Genomic DNA, 16,724 nt, shown 5'->3' with positions numbered 1-16,724 from the left:
AAAAAAAAACATATTTTGGGGCTCCTACAACAACTTAGTTCAGCCACATTTGCAGTTAGAATCATAGCAAATTTTGGGAATTTGATACATTCTGCTTGCTTTCATTCAATAATGCCATATGGAATAATGTTCTGGGGTAACCCCATCTTTAAGAAAGAAGGTCTTCATTGCTCATAAACGTGCTGTAAGAATAATATGTGGTGCTCACCTGCAATCATCTTGTAGATATCTATTTGATGACTTGGGCATTCTGACTACTGCTTCACAACATATTTATTCTCTCATGAAGTTTGTTGTAAATAATCCATTACAGTTCAAAAGGAACAATAAGGTACATAATTGCAATACTAGGAAAAAAATGGCATTCATTACTCAACATTAAGGTTGTCTTTAGCACAGAAAGGGGTGCACAATGCTGCAACAAAAATTTTTGACCAGTTACCCAGTGATATAAAATGTCTAACAGACAGCAAGATCTATGAGACAGGTGAAATACCCTCAGACTTCAAGAAGAATATAATAATTCCAACCCCAAAGAAAGCAAGTGTTGACAGATGTGAAAATTATCGAACTATCAGTTTAATAAGTCACAGCTGCAAAATACAAACACAAATTCTTTACAGACGTATGGAAAAACTGATAGAAGCTGACCTCGGGGAAGATCAGTTTGGATTCTGTAGAAATGTTGGAACACGTGAGGCAATACAGACCCTACGACTTATCTTAGAAAATAGGTTAAGGAAAGGCAAACCGACGTTTCTAGCATTTGTAGACTTAGAGAAAGCTTTTGACAATGTTGACTGGAATACTCTCTTTCAAATTCTGAAGGTGGCAGGGGTAAAATACAGCGAGCAAAAGGCTATTTACAATTTGTACAGAAACCAGATGGCAGTTATAAGAGTGCGGGGGCATGAAAGGGAAGCAGTGGTTGGGAAGGGAGTGAGACAGGGTTGCAGCCTCTCCCCGATGTTGTTCAATCTGTATATTGAGCAAGCAGTAAAGGAAACAAAAGAAAAATTCCGAGTTGGAATTAAAATCCATGGAGAAGAAATTAAAACTTTGAGGTTTGCCAATGACATTGTAATTCTGTCAGAGACAGCAAAGGACCTGGAAGAGCAGCTGAACGGAATGGATAGTGTTGTGAAAGGAAGATATAAGATGAACATCAACAAAAGCAAAACGAGGATAATGAAATGTAGTCGAATTAAATCGGGTGATGCTGAGGGAATTAGATTAGGAAATGAGACGCTTAAAGTCGTAAAGGAGTTTTGCCATTTGGGGAGCAAAATAACTGATGATGGTCGAAGTAGAGAGGATATAAAATGTATACTGGCAATGGCAAGGAAAGCGTTTCTGAAGAAGAGAAATTTGTTAACATAGAGTATTGATTTAAGTGTCAGGAAGACATTTCTGAAAGTATTTGTATGGTGTGTAGCCACGTATGGAAGTGAAACGTGGACGATAAATAGTTTAGACAAGAAGAGAATAGAAGCTTTCGAAATGTGGTGCTACAGAAGAATGCTTAAGATTAGATGGGTAGATCACATAACTAATGAGGAGGTATTGAATAGAATTGGAGAGAAGAGAAATTTGTGACACAACTTGAATAGAAGAAGGGATCGGTTGCTAGGGCATATTCTGAGGCATCAAGGGATCACCAATTTAGTATTGGATGGCAGCATGGAGGGTAAAAATCATAGAGGGAGACCAAGAGATGGATACACTAAACAGATTCATAAGGATGTAGGTTGCAGTAGATACTGGGAGATGAAGGAGCTTGCACAGGATAGAGTAGCATGGAGAGCTGCATCAAACCAGTCTCTGGACTGAAGACCACAACAACAACAACAACAACAACAACAACACACAGCAAGGTAAAATTTGAAAATAAATTGAAAAAGTTTCTCCTTGACAACTCCTTCTCTTCCACAGAAGAATTTCTGTGTTTGTAATGTGTAAAAGGTGGTGGGTTGGAATTGCTAACTCAGTCTGTATATCTTGTTTTCATTTTGGGCATTGGAGGGGGAATAATAATTATATGGTTATGTTTAGAGTACAAATAGATGTGCAATATGAATGTAAAATGACCATCATGATGATTTATCATGCAAAATGATCAATGGAACACGTAAGTAACTAACTACCTCAAAACCTGGTCATTGGTTGGTTTAAAGATTAAAGGGACCAAACTGCAAAGGTCATCGGTCCCCTGTTTCATAAAAACACAGAGCACAGTGAAACTATCCACCAGTCAGGCGAAGCACTAAAATAAAAATTCCGGGGGAAGAAAAGCCCCATGGTCAATGGTAAGACAACACGGAAAACGGAGCACAGCAACAAAAACAACATAGAGAACAAAGGCAGAAGGAATTAAAACTGCACAGCAGAGGACTGTGGCTGGCTGATCACGAAAATAATAGGATGAGCCAGCCACTCTGCAACACGTTAAAACCTCCAGCCTAAAAGATTAGGGTGGAGTCGAATTACAACACAAAACTAAGTAAAAGATACAGCACAAAAGAGGGTGATGCAATAAAATTAGAGGGACCTATAAAAGCCACTTGCTCGAATGAAACTTAAAACACGATCTGCCATAGAGACATCGTCACCTAAAAGAGATGATAAATCACCCAGGAGATTAAAAGTTCAAAAAAATGGTTCAAATGGCTCTGAGCACTATGGGACTCAACTGCTGTGGTCATAAGTCCCCTAGAACTTAGAACTACTTAAACCTAACTAACCTAAGGACATCACACACATCCATGCCCGAGGCAGGATTCGAACCTGTGACCGTAGCGGTCGTGCGGTTCCAGACTGTAGCACCTTTAACTGCTCGGCCACTCCGGCCGGCATTAAAAGTTCGCCTGAGGGCGGTTAAAAGAGGACATTCCAATAATATATGGGCCACCGTCATGGTTTCACCACAGCGACAATGAGGGGGGTCCCCTCGACGCAGCAGATGACCATGCGTCAGCCAAGAGTGACCAATGCGGAGCCTACAGAGAATAACAGAATCCCTGCGAGAGGCCCACATGGAGGAACCCCACACGGTCGTGGTCTCCTTTACAGGCCGCAGCATGTTGGGTACAGACAGAGTGCGCCATTCGTTTGCCCACATCCCAAAGATCCGACGGCGTAACACCGATCGGAGATCAGATGCCGGGAGGCCGATCTCCAATGGCAGTTTGAGGGTGGCTTCTTTAGCTAACTTGTCGGCGTGTTCGTTTCCCGCTATCCCAACATGTCTGGGGGTCCATATGAACACCACTGAACGTCCACGCTGTTCAAGAGCATGAACGGACTCCTGGATGGCAACAACAATGGGATGGCGTGGGTAGCACTGGTCAAGAGCCTGTAGACTACTGAGAGAGTCACTGCAAATGACAAAAGACTTTCCAGTGCTGGTACGAATACGCTCAAGGGCACGAAAAATGGCTGTTAGCTCTGCGGTGTAAACACTGCAGCCGTCCAGCAACGAGCGCTGGTCTACATAGTCCGCATGAGCATAAGCGTACCCCACACGGCCATCAACAATCAAGCCATTTGTATAGATAGCCTCCGAGTCACGGGATGCGTCGAGGAGAGCAAGAAATTGGCGGCGCAAGACTGCAGGAGGAACTGAATCCTTTTGCCATTGTGAGAGGTCCAGCCGAAGCTGCGGCTGATGAATACACCAAGGTGGTGTATGTGGGTGGACCTGAAAAGCAGATGGAAGAGGCAAAGACTCGAGGTCACTAAGGAGTGACCGAACACGGATCCCAATGGTATGGCCTGATCGAGGCCGCCGGTGTGGGATGGACTGTCGCATTAGCAAAAAGCAGGCGGTAGTTAGGGTGACGAGGCGAACAACGAACGTGGGCAGCATAGTTGGCTAAGAGTTGTAGACGCCGAATGTGGAGCGGAGGAACCCCAGCCTCAGCAAGTAGGCTATTAACAGGACTGATGCGGAATGCTCCTGTCGCCTGTCGAACCCCACAGTGGTGAATGGGGTCCAGCAGTTGCAACGCTGAGGGCGACGCTGAGCCATACGCCACAATCCCATAATCCAGTCGGGACAGCACGAGGGTTTTGTAGAGCTGCAGCAGCGTATTACGATCTGCACCCCAAGTTGTGTTGCTGAGGCAGCGGAGGGCATTCAGATGCTGCCAGCACTGACGCTTGAGCTGACGAATATGTGGAAGCCAAGTAAGTCAGGCATCGAACAGCAATCCCAAGTGTCAACAACCCTGAGCATGGCATCCTGAAGATAAAGCTCAGGGTGGGGATGGACAGTTCGACGCCGACAAAAGTGCATAACACAAGTCTTCACAGGAGAAAATTGAAACCCATGGGCTAGGGCCCACACCTGCGCCTTGTGTATGGCTCCCTGCAACCTACGTTCTGCAACACTAATGGTGGAGGAGCTGAAAAAGATGCAGAAATTGTCAGCATATAACGTGGGTGAGACAGACGACCCTACTGCTGCTGCAAGGCCATTAATGGCCACAAGGAAAAGGGGCACGCTCAATACAGAGCCCTGTGGAACGCCGTTCTCCTGGATATGAAGTGAACTATGGGATGTGCCAATTAAAATGCGGAATGTCCGAACAGATAAAAAATTCTGAATAAAAATGGGGAGAGAGCCCCGGAGACCCCACCCATGCAACGTGGCGAGAATATGGTGCCGCCACGTCGTGTCGTATGCTCTGGAGAGGTCGAAAAAGATGGAGATGAGGTGTTGGCACCTGGAAAAAGCAGTGCGGATTGCAGACTCGAGGAAGACCAAAGTATCGGCGGTGGAACGGCCCTGACGGAAGCCGCTCTGGCACTGAGTCACAAGACCCCGAGACTCGAGCAGCCAACACAGCCGTCGACTCACCATACGTTCCAGTAGCTTGCACAGAGTATTTGTCAAGCTGATGGGCCGATAGGTATCCACATTAAGCGGGTCCTTACCAGGCTTCAGCACCGGAATGATGGTACTTTCTCGCCACTGCGACGGAAAGACACCATCGCCCCATATGCGGTTGAAGATGGCAAGAACACATTGCTGACAGTCCGGGGACAGGTGTTTGAGCATCTGATTGTGGACACCATCTGGCCCAGAGGCTGTATTGGGGCACTGTGCCAGGGCGCTTTGGAGTTCCCACAAACTAAATGGGGCGTTATACGCCTCAGGGTGGCGAGAAGCAAAAGAAAGCCGTTTGCCTTCCTCCTGGTGTTTGAGCGCGCGAAATGCAGGCGGGTAATTCCCCAACGCAGAGGCCCGAACATAGTGCTGTGCGAAATGCTCGGCGATTGCATTGGCATCGGTGGATACCGCCCCGTTGATGGTAAGCCCTGGGACACCTGTAGAGTACTGCAATCCAAAGATGCGCCGAATCTTCATCCACACCTGGGAGGGTGAAGTACGGGAACCAATGTTGGAAACGTACCTCTCCCAGCACTCCTGTTTCCTCCGTTTGATAAGCCTCCGGACCTGAGCACGGAGACGTTTGAATAAAACGAGGTTCTCCAGAGACGGGTGCCGCTTATGTCGCTGAAGAGCCCGCCGATATTCTTTAATGGCTTCAGCGACCTCTGGAGACCACCAAGGCACTGACTTTCGCCGGGGGCACCCTAATGAACGAGGAATGGTACGTTCCGCAGCGGAAACAATCGCTGCAGCCAGTGTCTCAACCGCCACATCGATGGTGCCATGGGGGAGAGATTCAACAGTGGCAGCAGAGGAGAACGTGTCCCAGTTTGCCTTGCTAAATGCCCATCTAGGCAAGCGTTCAAGGGAGTGACGCTGTGGTAGTGAAAGGAAGATGGAAAAATGGTCACTACCACACAAGTCCTCGTGGACTCTCCAGTGGACCAATGGTACAAGCCCTGGGCTGCACAACAACAGATCTATGGCCGAGAACATGCCATGCGCCACACTGAAATGTGTGGAGGCGCCAGTGTTTAAGAGGCAGAGGTCGAGTTGGGAGATGAGATTCTCGACCTCTCTGCCTTTGCCAGTAACCTTCGTTCCACCCCACAGGGGATTGTGGGCATTAAAATCCCCCAGGAGAAGAAAAGGCATGGGGAGTTGGGCGACAAGTGCAGCCAATTCGGTCAGGGAGACTGTACCACCTGGAGAGATAGACACTGCAGACGGTTATGTCCTGGGTAGTCCTTACGCAGACAGCCACAGCTTCCAATGATGTTTGAAGGGGCACAGGAGCACTATATACAGAGGTAAGGACATACACGCAGGCTCCACCTGACACACTATTGTAAGTGCTACGGTTGCAGTAATAACCCCTGTATCCACGATGGATAGGGGTCCGCATTGCCGGGAACCAAGTTTCCTGGAGGGCAATGCAGAAAGCAGGCGTCATGCTTAGAAGCTGTTGTAGCTCAGGGAGATGGCTAAAATAACCGCCACAATTTCACTGGAGGATTGTACAAAGCGTGCCCTGTAGGGGCATTAAGGTACTGAAAAAGCACATTGCTTCACAGAGTCACATGCTGCCACCGACTGAGTGACTGACGTCACAACTACCATCGTTTTTGAGACGGCGAGATCGAGGTCATCAGGGGACGCAAAGAGCTCGACCTCATCCTCAGAGGCTGAAATGACAGGAAGTGTTGGCGCGGGAACCACTGGGTCCTTAGGCTTCTTAGAGAGCTTCCTCTTCTCTCTCTTGTCTTTGGGAGGAGGGTTCGCACGCTGGGAGGGCTTTCCTGATGCATTGTCAGGAACAGAGGAAGGGCGTGAAGCCCTTCGACCAGCAGCTGGTGGCTTCCTCAGCCACTGGCTAGCGTCTTGCGAGACACTGCTAAAATCCTTGGAAGGGACTCCCCCAAGGGACCCCTTCCGAATGAGTGAGGCCTGAGGAGGCTGTTGCCTCTCCAGCTGAGGAGCTGGAAAAGACTTTTGCCTCTCCGGCTGAGCAGCCGGAGGAGGCTGGTGCCTCTCCAGCGGAGAGGTGTGGATGGATGTCACCAGTTGTTCGGGGTCCACTGCTCCCAAACCGGGTATTCTGGGAGCAGTGGAAGAGAGTGTGGCCCCTACCAGCGGTGGGGTAGGCGTAACTTTACTGTTCTGTGGGCCAACTGAGAAGGGAGTCTTTGCAGGAACTGGTGGCGGCAGAGTTGCAGCAGCGTAACTCCTCAACATAGATGTGGGGTTGAGCCGTTCTAGCTTCTTCCTTGCCTGTTGGTAAGTTAAACGGTCCAGGGTCTTAATTTCTTGTATCTTCCGCTCTCTTTGGTAGACTGCACAGTCTGGCGAGCAGGGAGAATGATGCTCCCCACAGTTAACGCAGGTGGGAGGCGGAGCACATGGAGCATTAGGATGTGAAGGTTGTCCACAATCACGACACGTGAGGCTGGCAGTGCATCTGGAGGACATATGTCCAAACTTCCAGCACTGGAAGCATCGCATAGGGGGCGGGACATAGGGCTTGACATCGCACCGGTAGATCATGACCTTGACCTTCTCAGGCAAGCAGTCACCCTCAAAGGCCAGGATGAAGGCACCGGTAGCGACCCTATTATCCTTGGGCCCCCTAAAGACACGATGGACAAAGTGCACACCTCGTCGTGCCAGGTTCTCCCGTAGCTCGTCATCATACTGTAGCAGAAGATCTTTATGAAAGATAATCCCCTGGACCAAATTTAAGGACTTATGGGGAGTGACATTAACGGGGATGTCACCGGGCTTCTCACAGGCGAGTAACGCCCGTGACTGTGCAGATGAAACTGCATGTATCAAAATAGCCCCGCTCCTCATTTTGGGAACAGATGCCACTTCCCCAAACTTATCTTCAAGATGGTGAACAAAGAAGAGAGGCTTAGTCCCCAAAAACGAATCCCCATCGGTTCTGCTGCACACAAGGTATCATGGTGAATACGGCTCATGTCTGTCCGCATCCCTACGTTCCTCCCATGGCGTGGCTAGGGAAGGGAACGATTTGGGGTTATATGTCACAGCATTAAATTCTGTCTTACCGCGCTTAGAGACGTTGGCGGTCGTGCGACCACCGGATTGAGACTTCACCCGCTTCATTGTGGGGCATCCGCCCCGATGCCACCCACTCCGACCAGGGGCTCTCCCCACGGGCGCCACCCAGCCACAGCAAAGGCCACCTGGCAGGATGGCCGTTGCCGGGAGTCCTGATGCCCCAGAGAGACGAGCATCAACTCCTTGGCTTACGTGGGGAGGTGTCAGCTCAGGCATCGGCAGTACGATCCCTGTGCTGTCAGGGGGCTACAACCTAGAGGGTACATGACGACCCCACCACAACGGGCTGGCTACCGTGCTAGATTTTGGGTGCCATGGGTAGTCCATAGTGATCGTGGGTGCAGATGGTGACGCAGTAAGGGCGTAACTTACACAATCCATCAGGTGTGTAAGCCCAAAATGAGGGATGGAGGGTGCAGTGACAACACCAAGACAATAAAGAGTGCCAAGGTCTTAGGGCACAGAGGACTCATGGTGCACCACGTAAGGTGTCCTTCCCCAAAAGGCTCGTACTTCTGTTGAATTTGGAAAAATGGAGGTCAAACCCCGATGGGGACCATCACATTAAAGGCCGAAACAGTTGAGACTCCTTTTAGTCGCCTCTTACGACAGGCAGGAATACCGCGGACCTATTCTAACCCCTGAACCTGCAGGGGGTAAAACCTGGTCATAAAAGATACAACATACATGGGGAAAAAGAAGAAAAACAGTTAACTGCAGCGGACAGATAAAACCAAACACACATTATTAATTGAAATTGTGCACAAAATCAAATTGCAAGTGTTCATTATTAAACATATATACAGTGTGAGTACAATCAAATCCTTTTTTAACTCTGTCACTCTAATTACTTGATTATTGAACACACAATCCAGGATGGAACAATACCAATATGAAAAGGACAGATTACTACTCTGAACATAATGGTAGAGTGACAAGCACATTGAAGGGAAAGGGGGGGCAGACTGGGGAGGGGGGGGGGGGGTGTAAAAGCAGAAGAAGAAGTACACACACATGTTGTCATAGGTACTGAAAGCTGGCTGGAGATAAGTTCAGTTGAAATTTTTTCAAAGGACCTAACAGAGTCCACAAAGGATAGTCTAAATGCAGTTGGCAGTGGCATACCAGATGCAGTTAGACATTATATGAATGTGTGGTGTCTGTTCTTTCACACTTTCACACATGCCAAAAAGAACATCCACTACATGGAATTCACAGCTGATACATGTTACGTAAATGAAAAGAGGAAGGGAGAGAAATGAAAAGAAACAGAAAGGACTATTGATATCAGCTGCATCAGGACTTTGAGCAGCAGCAGCAGCAGCAGCAAAGAGTGAAAATGTGTGCTGGACCAGTATTCGAAACCTGAATCCCCTACTTACTAGGCAAATGGGTTAACCACTGCACACTTGGAACACTTGGATAGGGACTTCAGATAGGTGGCACTAGCTAGGCATGTGCGATGGCCGAGAAGTGTGCTGAGACAGTTGGCCATAAACACTGTGGCCAAGCGGCTGATACTGCACATACTGATGCACCTGATATCAATAGGCCCTTCCCTTCCCTTCCCTTCCCTTTCCTTTCCTTTCTCCTCCCTGTTCCCTAAATTAACATACAGCTGTTACAAGAGGTTTACTTGCAGCAAAATTTAAGTAGTAGTTCTTGTGAGTTAGTATGGGTAGAAGTCATTCTTGGCAATCAGAATAAAATAATAATTGGATCCTTCTACTGACCTCCCAACATAGATGATACAATTGCTCAAACTTTAAAAAAAAACCTGAGTCTAATTTCAAACACATACCCGACTCACACAATAATACACCAAAGAACAAAAGAAACTGGTACACCTGCTTAATATCATGTGAGGTGCCCGCGAGCACACACAAGTGTTGCAACACGATGTGGCATGGACTCGACTAATGTCTGAAGTAGTGCTGGAGGAACTGACACCATGGATCCTGTAGGGCTTTCCATAAATCTATAAGAGTATGAGGGGGTGGACATTGCTTCTCAAAAGCACATTGCAAGGCATCCCAGATATGCTCAATAATATTCATGTCTGGTGAGACACCATGGATCCTGTAGGGCTTTCCATAAATCTATAAGAGTATGAGGGGGTGGACATCACTTCTCAACAGCACATTGCAAGGCATCCCAGATATGCTCAATAATATTCATGTCTGGTGAGTTTGGTGGCCAGATGAAGTGTTTAAACTCAGAAGAGTGTTCCTGTAACCACTCTGTAATAATTCTGGATGTGTGGGGTATCACATTGTCCTGCTGGAATTGCCCAAGTCCATCGTAATGCACAATGAACATGAATCGATGCAGGTGATCAGACTGGATGCTTACGTACATGTCACCTGTCAGACTCATATCTAGATGTATCAGGTGTCCCATATCACTCCAATTGCACATGCACCACACCATTACTGAGCCTCCACCAGTTTGAAAAGTCCCCTGCTGACAGCAGGGTCCATGGATTCATGAGGTTGTCTCCATACCCATACACGTCCATCCGCTCAATACAATTTGAGACAAGACTCATCCAACCAGGCAACATGTTTCCAGTCATAAACAATCCATTGTCGGTGTTGATGGGCCCTGCCAAGGGATAAAGTTTTGTGTCGTACAATCAGCAAGGGTACAAAAGTGGGCCTTCAGCCCCGAAAGCCCATACTGATGATGTTTCGTTGCATGGCTCATCCTGATACTTGTTGATGGCCCAGCATTGAAATCTGCAGCAATTTGCGGAAGGGTTGCATTTCTGTCACATTGAACGATTCTCTTCAGTCATCATTGGTCCCATTCTTACAGGATCTTTTTCCCATCGCAGTGATGTTGGAGATTTGATCTTTTACTGGATTCCTGATATTCACAGTACACTAGCAAAATGGTTTACATCTACATCTACATCTATCTGATTACTCTGCTATTCACAATAAAGTTCCTGGCAGAGGGTTCAATGAACCACCTTCAAGCTTTCTCTCTACCATTCCACTCTCGAACGGCATGTGCGAAAAACGAGCACTTAAATTGTTCTGTGCAAGCCCTGATTTCTCTTATTTTATCGTGATGATCATTTCCTCCTATGTAGGTGGGGGCAAACAGAATGTTTTTGCAATCGGAGGAGAAAATTGGTGATTGAAATTTCATGAGAAGATCCTGTTGCAACGAAAAACGCTTTTGTTTTGATGATAGCCACTCCAATTCATGTGTCATATCTGTGCGCCTACCTCCCCTACTTCACGATAATACGAAACGAGCTACCCTTCTTCGTACTTTATCGATGTCCACCACCAGTCCCATTTGATGTGGATCCCAACACCGTACAGCAATACTCCAGAATAGGGCGGACAAGCATGGTGTAAGCAGTCTCTTTAGAAGACATGTTGCACCGTCAAAGTGTTCTGCCGATGAATCGCAATCTTTGGTTGGCTTTACCCACAACATTATCTATGTGATTGTTCCAGTTTAGGGTAATTGTAATCCCTAAGTATTTAGTTGAATTTACAGCTTTCAGATTTGTGTGACTTATCGCGTAATTGAAATTTAGCAGATTTCTTTAAGTAATCATGTGAATAACTTCACACTTTTCTTTATTCAGGCTCAATTGCCACTTTTCACACAATGCAGATATCTTATCTAAATCATTTTGCAATTTGTTTTGGTCATCTGTCCACCCCGACAGCTGAGTGGTCAGCGCGGCGGTCTGTTACACCAAGGGACCCGGGCTCAATTCCCAGCTGGGTCGGAGATTTTCTCCACTCAGGGACTGGGTGTTGTGTTGTCCTCATTATCATTTCATCGTCATCAGTGGAAGGCAACGGGAAACCACCACTGGAATCACTTCCCTAGATGCTCATGCGGTTGACCTCTCTGACGAGGCTTTCCCCATGACAAGACCTGCCGTATGGCAGAACACAAAGTTTAAAGTGTGGTCATTTGATGACTATAAAAGACGGTAAATGACAGCATCATCTGCCAACAATCTAAGACGGCTACTGAGACTGTTTCCTATGTCGTTAATATAGATCAGGAACAATAGAGGGCCTATAACACTTCCTTGGGGAAAGCTGGATATTATTTATGTGTTACTCAATGAGTTTCCATCTATTACTACAAACTGTGACCATTCTGACAGGAAATCACGAATCCAGTCACACAACTGAGGTGATATTCCATAGGCATGCAGTTTGGTTAGAAGATGCTTGTGAGGAACGGTGTTGAAAGCCTTCTGGAAATCTAAAAATATGGAATCAATTTGTCATCCCCTGTCGATAGCACTCATTACTTCATGAGTATAAAGGGCTAGTTGTGTTTTGCAAGAATATTTACTGGATCCGTGCTGACTATGTGTCAATAAATCGTTTTCTTCGAGGTACTGCATAATGTCCGAATACAGTATATGTTTCAAAACCCTACTGCAAATTGACGTTAGTGATATGGGCCTGTAATTCGATGGATTATTCCTACTTCCATTTTTGGGTATTGGTGTGACTTGAGCAATTTTCCAGTCTTTAGGTACGGATCTTTCTGTGAGTGAGTGGTTGTATATAATTGCTAAATATGGAGCTATTGTATCAGCATACTCTGAGAGAAACCTGACTGGTATACAATTTGGACCGGAAGCCTTGCTTTTATTAAGTGATTTAAGCTGTTTTGCGACACCGAAGACATTTATTTTTATGTTTCTCATCTTGGCAGTTGTTCTTGATTGGAATTCAGGAATATTTACTTCATCTTCTTTGGAGAAGGAGTTTCAGAAAATCATGTTGAATTACTGTGCTTTCGTGGCACTATCATCAGTGACTTCACCGTTGTTATCACGCAGTGAAGGTATTGATTGCGGGTTGCCACTGGTGTGCTTTATGCATGACCAGAATTCCTTTGGGTTTTCTGCCAGATTTCATTGTGGTTATTATTGAAAGCATCTTGCATTGAAGTATGTTCTATATTTCGAACTTCTGCAAAACTTTGCCAGTTTTGGGGATTTTGCGTTCTTTTAAATTTGGCATGCTTTTTTTGCTGCTTCTGCAACAGCAATCTGACCCTGTTTTGTGTACCATGAGGGATCAGTACCATCACTTATTAATTTATGCGGTATATCTCTCAATTGCTGTTGATACTATCTCTTTGAAATCATTCCACATCTTTTCTATGATTCCATGATCAGATCGGAAGGAGTGCAGACTGTCTCTTAAAATGGTGTTAAGAGAATTTTTATCAGATTTTTAAATTAGATATACCTTGCATTTCTTTTTGATGGTTGTAGGAGTTACGGTATTCAGCCTAGCAGCTACTGCCTTGTGGTTGCTAATCCCTGTATTCATCACAATACTCACTATTTGTCCAGGATTATTTGTTGCTAAGAGGTCAAGTATGCTTTCGCAACCATTTACGCTTCAAGTGGACTCATGAACTAATTTTTCAAAATAAAGCATTCAGTTCAATTTCGGATGACGTTTTATTGCTGCCACCGGCTTTAAATGTATAATATTTCCAGCATATTGAGGGTAGATTAAAGTCACCGTTGACTGTAATTGTATGAGTGGGGTACCTATTTGAAATGAGACTCAAGTTTTCTTTGAACTGTGCAGCAACTATATCTTCTGAGTCGGGGGTGTTGGTAAAAGACCCAATTAATAGTTTAGTCCGACTGTCAAGTATAGCTTCTACCCATACTATTTCGCAAGAACTTACTTCAAGCTCACTACAAGGCAAACTACTTATGACAGCAATAAATATTCCACCACAAATTGTATTTCATCTATCCTTTCTGAACACTGTTAGATCGTTTAAAAATCTTTCTGCAGAACTTATTTCCGGCTTTAGCCACCTCTCAGTACCTATAGCTATTTGAGCTTCGGTGCCTTCTATTAGGGCTTGGAGCTTCGGTTCTCTGCCACCACAGTTATGACAATTTACAACTACAATACCGATTGTTTCTACAACTAACTTACTGTGTTTTACATGCCCGCTTTTAGACGGATGCCCTTTCTGTGGTTCCCCGAGGCTCTCTAACCTAAAAAACCACCCAGTCCCTTCCACACAGCCCCGGCTACCCGTGTAGCCACTTCCTGTTTGTGCTGGACTCCTGACCTATTAAGTGGAACCCGGAAACCCACAATCCAATGGCACAAGTCAAGAAATCTGCAGCCTACACAGTCACAGAACCGCCTGAGCCTCTGATTCAGACCTTCTATTCAGCTCTGAACCAAAGGACAACAGTTGGTTCTATTGACAATGCTGCAGATGGTGAGCTCCACCTTAATCTCGCAAGCAAGACTAGCTGTCTTCACCATTTCCACTAGCTGCCCAAAACCAGAGAGAATCTCCTCCGATCCAAACCGACATACATTATTGGAACTGACATGAGCCACCACCTGCAGTTGTCTGTACCCTGTACTGTTCATGGCATTCAGAAGCAGCCTTTCCACATACGGAATGACTCTCCCTGGTATGCGCACGGAGGACACACTGGCTTCCATCCCCTTCTTGGCAGCCAAGTTCCTAAGGGGCCCCATTACGTGCCTAACATTGGAGCTCCCAACTACCAGCAAACCCATCTCCGTGAATGCCCAGACCTTGTGGGCCAAGAAGCTTCCTCTGGAACAGGGTGGACGACTGCATCTGGCTCAGAGACATCGTAAGCTACAGATAATGTCCGAAACCTGTTCGTCAAATGAACTGCAGAGGCCCTACGAACGGCCCCTCAGGAAGTTTTTCGCTGCCTGCCAGACTTTGGAATGATCTTCCACTCGACCACGGGTGAGAGGTGAACCGCAGTGCAGGCAGTACCCGGAGCGGCCACAGCAGTGGACCAAATGTGGGATGTGCTCAACGTCTCTTGCATCTCCATGTCTGACCCCCCACAGTGATGCCCTTTGCAGCAGCCTCAAGCTGTGTGACGGAAGCCAATGCAGCCTGGAACTGTGTGATGGAAGCCAATGCAGCCTGGAGCTGTGAGTGAAGGGTTGCAAACTCAGCTCGCATCTATATACAGCAATCACAGTTCCTAACCATTACTGCAGTCACTCCCGTTCGAAACTCATGAAAATATGCAACAAATGAATGGTGTACTTGGTTTGTTAGTAGCAGGAATTCGAAGTGCTCTCTCACTAACGGTTTAAACGACACTGAGATACACTAACCAAAACAAACAAAAGTCTGTAGGTTATGAGGGTCGATATAAGGGTCGATAGCAACAGTGGTATGGTATGCTACACTGTTATTAAAATAAAAGCTTGTGCCTAGTAAGCACTCAAACATGCAAGAATTTACAAAAATAATCTGCTAACTACACAGGCACCTATAAATAGATAAGTTGCTCCTATTGACAGCTCGTAAAAATATACAACAAATGAATGGTGTACTCACTTTATTAGCAGCAGGAACACGAGGTGCTCTCTCGCCGACAGTCATATTGGAAAATCCTACTGCATTACTACCTCAGAAATGCTGTGTCCTGTCGCTCATTGGCCAATTGTAACACCATGTTCAAACTCACTTAAATATTAATAACCTACCATTTTAGCAACAGTAATTGATCTGACAACTGTGCCAGACTCTTGTTGTCTTATACAGGCATTGTTGACCACAGCGCCATATCCTGCCTGTTTACATATCTATGTATTTGAGTATGCATGTGTGTACCAGTTTCTTTGGCACTTCAGTGTAGCTGGTGGTGACTTCAATTTACCCTCGACATGGTGGTGAAAATGAATGTTTAAATCCAGAGATATGCATAAAACATCATCTGAAACTGTGCTATATGCAGTCTCTGAAAAACAGTTCATGAGCCCATTCGAATGGAAAACAGTTGTGAAAGCAGACTTGCCCTCTTAGCAATAAATAATCCTGACCTAAAAAAGAGCATCAAAATGGACACCCGGATTAGTGAACTCATAGTTGTCATAGTGAGACTGAGTACCGTACCTCCCAAATCCTCCAAAAATAAACAAAAACTATGCCAATTTAAAAAAGCAGATAGAAAGTCACTTGACACCTTCTTAAGACACAGTTTCCACTCTTTCAAAATTAACAATATAAGTGTAGACCAGGTGTGGCTTGAATTCAAAGAAATAGCATCAACAGCAATTGAGAGATTTATACCAAAGAAATTAACAAACAACTGAGCTGATGCCCCTTGGTACACAAAACAGTTCAAAACACTATTGCAGGGTACACAAAACAGCTCAAAACACTATTGCAGAAACAACAAAAAAAGTATGCCAAATTGTAATGAACACAAAATCCCCAAGATTGCAATCTTTTACAGAAGCTCGAAATTTAGTGCAGACTTCAATGTGAGATACTTATAATAAGTTTCCACAATGAAAATTTGTCTCCAAATCTGTATGTAAAGTACGCTAGCGGCAAGATACAATCAATGCCTTCTCTGTGCAATAGCAATGGAAATACTACCAATGACAATACTGCTAAAGCAGAGTTACTAAACACAGCCTTCTGAAATTCCTTCACCAAAGACGGCGAAGCAAAAATTTCAGAATTCAAATCAAGAACAGCTGTCAACTTGAGTAACTTAGAAGCAGGTATCATCGGAGAAGTGAAGCAACTTAAATCACATAATAAAAGCAAGTCTTCAGGTCCAGTCTGTACACCAATTAGGTTCCTTTCAGAGTACGCTGATGCAATAGCTCTATACTTAACAACCATATAAAACTGCTCACTCAATGAAACATCTCTACCCAAAGCTGGAAAGTTTGCACAGTTCACACCAATATTC

This window comes from Schistocerca piceifrons, chromosome 6 (assembly GCF_021461385.2).
Source record: "Schistocerca piceifrons isolate TAMUIC-IGC-003096 chromosome 6, iqSchPice1.1, whole genome shotgun sequence".
NCBI classification, from domain to species: domain Eukaryota; kingdom Metazoa; phylum Arthropoda; class Insecta; order Orthoptera; family Acrididae; genus Schistocerca; species Schistocerca piceifrons.
The sequence above is the reverse complement of the archived record's forward strand: the minus strand, read 5'-3'. Positions refer to the sequence as shown.